At 32.9% G+C, this 7,036-nt stretch overlaps 2 long non-coding RNA genes across 2 annotated transcripts; both read right to left on the bottom strand.

Moving 5' to 3' along the window:
• Nucleotides 1–4,373: 4,373 nt before the first annotated feature.
• Nucleotides 4,374–5,192, bottom strand: LOC109181342. The gene is made up of 2 exons (XR_002054176.1): nt 4,924–5,192; nt 4,374–4,610 (listed from the first exon to the last, which is right to left on the bottom strand). It is a non-coding gene; the product is annotated as an uncharacterized LOC109181342 (long non-coding RNA).
• A 2-nt stretch (nt 5,193–5,194) lies between these two features.
• Nucleotides 5,195–6,676, bottom strand: LOC109181341. Its single transcript, XR_002054175.1, has 3 exons — nt 6,545–6,676; nt 5,568–5,860; nt 5,195–5,477 (listed from the first exon to the last, which is right to left on the bottom strand). It is a non-coding gene; the product is annotated as an uncharacterized LOC109181341 (long non-coding RNA).
• Nucleotides 6,677–7,036: the final 360 nt, after the last annotated feature.

The raw sequence follows: 7,036 nt of genomic DNA, 5'->3' as shown, positions 1-7,036 counted from the left end.
TGATTTCTTCTTTGTTCGGATCTGAAATGCTACTATCTATATTGAAATATTTTGCAATAATGACATTTATTAAAGGAGTAAGGGTCAAATAGGTCGTCGAACTGCACCCAATAATGCAATTAGGCCACCGAACTTTAAAAAGTTATAATTGGATCCCTGAACTAACGAATTCTATTCAATTAGTCTAATTTATAGGGTTTTCAAGTTGTTAGCAGGTCACCCCTTTTCAAATTTTCTTTAATTATTATTTAAAATAATTATTTAATATTAATAATTAAAAAAAAAAGAACCAGATCGACTCGCCGGAGGCGAAGAAACCTTCTTCGTCTCCATAGCCGGAGACGAAAAATATCTTCGTCTCCATGGCCGGAGACGAAGAGTTTCTTCGTCTCCATGGCCTCCAGCCATGGAGACGAAGACTTCTTCGTCTCTGGCCGGAGACGAAGGAACCTTCTTCGTCTCTGGCCAGAGACGAAGAAGTTAACTCCGTCTCCATGGCCGGAGACAAAGAAGGTTTCTTCGTCTCCGGCGAAGACGATATCTTCTTCTTCTTCTTCTTCTTCTCTTTTTTTTTTTTTTTTTTTTTTTTTTTTTTTTTTTTTTTTTTAAATAATAATTTTAAATAATAATTTTTTAAAAATATTATAAATTAGGGGTGACCTGTTAACAACCTCCAAAATCTATAAATTGGACTAATTGAATAGAATTGGTTAGTTCAGGGACCCAATTGTAGCTTTTTAAAGTTCGGTGGCCTAATTGCACTATTGGGTGAGTTCGATGGCCTATTTGACCCTTATTCCTTTATTAAATTATTATTTTTTTGTTGCAAAATATACTTATTTAACGGTAAAATTTTCAATATTTTCAAATATAAAAGAGTTAACAGTTTTTTCTCTTATGAAAAAAAAAAATTAAAAATCTTTGTTTAAATATAACAATTTTTTAAATGATATATATTTTCCAAATAAAAGGTTAATTTATTTTTTTGTTTAACAGATTTCTCATGGAAATTAAAAGGAAAAGTTTAAGAATTCAAGGGCCAATTTTTTCAAATTATATCATAAATATGGGGAAAATTAAATCATTATTTATTTGGGAAAACATAATTTTTTTTTTTTGAAAGTCCTCATTTTATAAAGAAACTGCCCACTTTAAACATAATTCCCACATTACCGCCACTAAGGTTCGAACCTTAGTCTCAAACATAAATATTATACTTTTAATTTTTAAATAGTCTATTTTTTTAAAATAAAAGATTTAAACATTTTTTGTTTAACATATTTCTTACGGAGATTAAAGGGTCATTTTTTTCAAATTAAATCTTTTTCCCTTTTTTTTTTTTTTTTTTTTTTTGCAAAATATAATTGTCAGACTTTGAAATGACAAATAACCCTGTAGAAACGCTAAAAAATATGTAGATCTGTAAAGATATTTACGTGATGGAATGGATGAAGACAAATATTTTTAAAGAGAAAAGGGAAAATATATATAAGATGGGATTACTTAACATATCTATAGTGTTTATTTTCTGGATTTTTCTCAGATTTGTGGCTGTTAATACTTTTGGAGCTCTATTTCTATAATAGATAGTGTGTATTGTAGTTTAAAAATAGAACCTTTTTTTTTTTTTCCGCAAAATTGTGCAATGGAAGTTACAGGCTAATAGAGTGAAGTTCCTGGATAGAGGGAGAGAGAAGGGGGGGGGGGGGGGGAGGAGGGGGGACCAATTAGAGAGAGAGGCGAGAAGAACGGGTAATGAGGACAAAGGAAAAATAATATTTGGATATAGATGAAATTTTGAGTCGTAGCATTAAAATAATTTTGGTCTAATTGGTATTAAAATAATAACACAATTATTTCTTAATAAGATTTCATATTAAAATATACATAATCTATTTAAAAAAAATGTATATTTTTTTTTAACAGTAACTTTAAAATATTTATAGTCTGTGCTAAAAGAAATACAAGTAATCCAAGTAAAAAATTCTTTTTCAAAACATTTAATTACATTTAGTTTTTTCCTATATCTATTACACTCATTTGTTTCAAAATTATATAGATTTGATGCTCAATGACGAACAGAAGAAAAATTGTGCACTCATGAAAGTGGAGAAGTTGTTGAATGCTTGGAACAAGCCTGTAAGTGATTATCTACCAATGCCAATGCCAGTGGAAAGTCATGAATACTATTTAGGTAATTAGTTGTTGTACGAAGAATTGCGTACGATAAAAAAGCTTTAAAGCTATAAACATGAATCACTGTTTTCTAAATTAACTGTTGAAAAATTACTCATATACAACAAAGTGGTGGTGGATGTTGAATCTAACCGAAAGGGATGTAATACCATGATTGGGATTGACTCATTCTGACCAAAGACTACCGTTTTAAACCCGAGAGGAGGTAATTTCCAATAATGTTGTCATATGCTATGACAATAAACAAGAATTAGGGACAAACTTTATCTCATGTGGGACTACTATTAAAGAAATCGGTGTTTAACTATGGACAGTTGTATGTAGCAGTTCAATGTCATACCACAATGTTATTATTGTTTTCTATATATGTAACCATTTTTTAAATTTAGAAATGCTTCCAATTTCAAAAAAATTGTGTATATTGCAACTATAATAACAAACATAATTACTTTCAATTTCTTAACATAAAATCAATATTTAGAATTTTATGTCCGTGCATCGCACGGGGTGAAATACTAGTAGAGCTCTAAAATTGTGAACATAGAGCTTCGAAAATTATGAATGTACAGTTATAGAGTTATGAATGTACAGTTATGGGATTATGAATGTACAGTTATGGGATTATGAATGTACAGTGATGAAATTATGAATGTACAGTTATTGAATTATGAACACAGAGCTCTCTGACATTATGAACTTACAATTATGAACATATAGTGAAAAAATTATGAACATAGAGCTCTAAAATTGTGAACATAGAGTTTCGAAAATTATGAATTTACAGTTATTGAATTATGAATGTACAATTACGGAATTATGAATGTACAGTTATGGAATTATGAATGAATGTACAGTTATGAAATTATGAACACAGAACTCTGACATTATGAACATATAGTGATAAAATTATGAACATATGCTCCTATAACGAAGCGGTCTGAATTTTATTTTTTTAAAAAAAAGTGGAAGATAACGGTGCCACTAACAGTACCGTTACCGTGTCCACACTGTATGCTGGACACGGATCCATAGCATAACGATTGTGGTCTGGACTGCTATCGTTTAATTTAAAAAAATCATATTCCACAAAACACCTAATCAAAAAATAATATTAAAAAATTATTTAATAAAATGTAAAATAACAAATTGCAAGTTGTTGTGAATTTAATAATAAATTAATAATAATAATATTATGAAGTAGAAACTAACCTTGACGGTAATATAAGAAATGGTTTTGACGAAGATTGGAAGGCTCGTTTTGGGGCGCGGATGTGGTGGATATGGCGCTGGAGAAATGAAGGGGTTTTTAATAACCGTTCTCTGAGGATGCAGGAAAAACTCGAGTGGCTCGCAAGGTACGACGTGGAAGTCAAGGGGGCTTTCAACAAACGTCTACACCCGGGGACTGGGGCCATGCAGACGGCCAATGAGCAGGTTGGATGGAAGAAACCGGACAGCGGATGGCACAAACTAAACATTGATGGTAGTTGCAAGGGACAAGGGGCGGCTGGATGTGGCGGCCTGATCCGAGATGAAGCCGGAGTTTGGTCTGCTGGTTTTTCTTCCAACATTGGGCGGTGTCATGTGCTCGAAGCGGAAGCTTGGGGAGTGTTCCACGGTCTTCGCTTGGCACAGCAAGAAGGCATAGAAAAGCTCTTGGTAGAAAGTGACTCCAAGCAGCACATTGACAGGATACACAGGAGTCAAAAGACAGGTACCAAAGTGTGCAACATCATATGGAGGTGCTTGAGGGAAGTCGAGGGTATTCCGCACGTGCAGTGCATGTGCTACGTGAGGGAAACATGCACTAGTACAGAAATAGTCATTCGCGTCCAAAGTAAAACATAATTCGCATCCAAAGTAGCTGGGACGCAGATGTCGGGGACGCTGATTGTATATACAATCAGCGTCCAAAGTTACTTTGGACGCGAAAAATGATAATTCGCGTCCAAAGTTCGTGAACTTTGGACGCGTATAGTGTTTATTTATTTAAAAAAATATATACTATACGCGTCCAAAGTTCCTGAACTTTGGACGCGTATAGTAAAAAGTTTTTTTTTTAAAAAAATATATTTTTTTTTATAAAACTACCAATATTTTCCTGTACATCCCAGCATAACTATCAAATAATATATTTCAACATTAATCAATTTAAGATGTATACTACACACCAATTCTATCAACCAAAACACACCAATCTAAAATTTCAATTCGAATAACATTTTACTACAAATAAATTACAAATTCTAAATATTAACAATTAAAATAAAATTATAATGACTTCCTAATTGGCTAGAGTAGCCATTCAAGACACAGACACACCAAAAGAAGATAAACATTCATAGTTCTATGAATAGTGATCACAATAAATACCTCGCCATCTTCTCCTGTTGACTAAGCCTTTTGCCCTAAACCTGATAAGAGAAAAGGAATGAAAACATGCATCAGACACAAAATAAGACAACATAGTGAAGAAGCAAATGAATCAATAAAATCATGTCAATTTGTCAGAATGATTGAAAAGGACTAAACATATGATATTTCTTGATACTAAGACAACATAGTGAAGAAGCAAATGAATCAATAAAATCATGTCAATTTGTCAGAATGATTAAAAAGGACTAAACAGATGATATTTCTTGATACTATAAAAAAAAAAAAAAAAAATTGACCTTGACAAACATTAAACTGAAAACAAAGGCATAATTGAAGCAACAAAGTCTTTACCATTTCTATGCTTCATCCTGATAAACAGATAATTAGTTTGGAGGAAATGGTTAAACTCATTTTAAACAGAGCAGTCAGCTAGATTAGTTCTCAAACTAAACAATTCAAAAAAAAAAAAAAGAGCAAGATGAGCTCAACTGCCAAAATGACTCCATCATCTAACAGTTGCGAGATACAAAGTCCATTGACAGACTTATAGAGCTCATTCAAACAAGTAAAACCATTTCCATCAATTCCATGAAAACTCAATAATAAATTAACCATGATTTCAACTCCTTATGTATAATGTCAAATAGATAAGGAGCTTATCTGCTGAACTTTGAATATCAAAGTTTTTGAAGAAGACATTGGCTCTATAGAATGTGATTGCTTCATCAACTATACCAATGCTATCTGCATGAACAGTATAACATAAGCAGTTCTCTCCCTCTCAATCTCTCATAAACAAAAGCAACATAGGAAAAGATAAATCCTCTACAAGATTATCCAGGTAAAGATGATAACCTTGTCCATCTTCTCCACTCTAGTGGATGAATAAAGGTAAGATTTAAAACCTGCAACACCAAGTTAACACTATTTAAGAGAAAAATAAATAAATTATGGCACAATGACTCACCTTATTCAAAGTTCGGACAGCAGCAAACCTAAGAACTGGCTTGGAAGAGCTTAAAAAGAGTTATAGCACAGTAATTGCAGGAGTCAATTCCCGACTACTGACACCACTCAATTCTGTAATTGCTCTAGCTGCTTCAAAAATCACCATCTCTGCCTTGTGACCTGATATCCTTCAGCCTGTTCAACGGGAACAAACGGGTTCTGATTCTACCGGCCAATTGTTTGTGGTATGTTTTCTGTTAGTGAACCATTAGAATTCTGGTTGAAGCACTTAACGCAAGTAAGGCATCCAAATCTTTCATGGTTGGAGGGTTCACACCAGCTACAAAAACCAACAAATGAAAGAGATAAAAAGAGAAGATCCGTTTAGTTCAAAGATCTGCACACAATTAATCAAATAAATGCAACCATATTAAAATGTACAACTCTAGTGCCTTCAAAAGCCATGTTGAAAACTTCCTCCTTAGAGAAGTACTGAAAATGGTTTTTACTCAAAGGACTAAATAACATTACTGCCAAATCACAGTGCTATAAGATTGTCTCTGCATAAAAAATCCTTATAACAGAGATTGACCAATATGCACTACACTTATAACAGAGATTGACCAATATGCACTACATTCATGAATCACGGAAATCACATCCAACTTGAAAATACAGGTACGGTTAACAGACATTAATTATATCTGTGTCATGAATTCATAACGTTACAATTACGTCATTGTCTGATATTCTGGATATATGCTAAAGAAAGGATGAGTATTGCACTATCTGTCTTTCTCCCATATGCATTCAATAGAGCTAACTGCTAAGGACAAGAAAGCAATAAACTAAGTTATGCATCCCATGTTCCCAGAGATCATATAAATCAAAAGAACCCTTCATAAACATTTTTTGCTGCCCAAAAGAACCAGTCAAATTGTCCAAAAGTTACCTCTCATAGTATTGTTATAAGTTCATGGAACTATGCAAGTAAGAGATGCCATGATAACAGTATTTTACAAACCTCTTTTAGCAAGTCTGCATCTTCTGATCTAGCCTTGTTTTCATATCCCGGTGGTGGAAATGGAAAGCAGCGAGACATTGCACACAATTATACAACAGGCAAATTAAGTCTCATGACAAAAGTCAATGTTCAAAATTAAGCTTACATTTTTGCTTCCTCCAAACCTTGAACAAAATTTGGTTTTCTGCATTTCAAGTGAAATGAAGAAAGAAGTCCTCTAAGAAAAGAGATAACTTGCTTCACTTTGATCCTGACAACCAATGATAATAAGTTTATATTAGTGCACACGGAAGTTAATTTTACATAAAGACCGATAAGCAAGTTAATCATTACATGTTGAACCACAGATACTAAATAAATTCCTGAAGCAAATACCTAGCAAAGTCATGGCTGCCAAATTAGATGATGCTATATTTTGAAAATGAACAGAAGATACTCCTATATGCAAAGCAAGGATGACATGGTTAGAGTGATTGTCTGTAATGTGGCCAT

Source organism: Ipomoea nil, unplaced genomic scaffold, assembly GCF_001879475.1.
Source record: "Ipomoea nil cultivar Tokyo-kokei standard unplaced genomic scaffold, Asagao_1.1 scaffold1043, whole genome shotgun sequence".
Taxonomy (NCBI): Eukaryota; Viridiplantae; Streptophyta; class Magnoliopsida; order Solanales; family Convolvulaceae; genus Ipomoea; species Ipomoea nil.
This window is presented reverse-complemented; position numbering and strand designations above follow the sequence as displayed.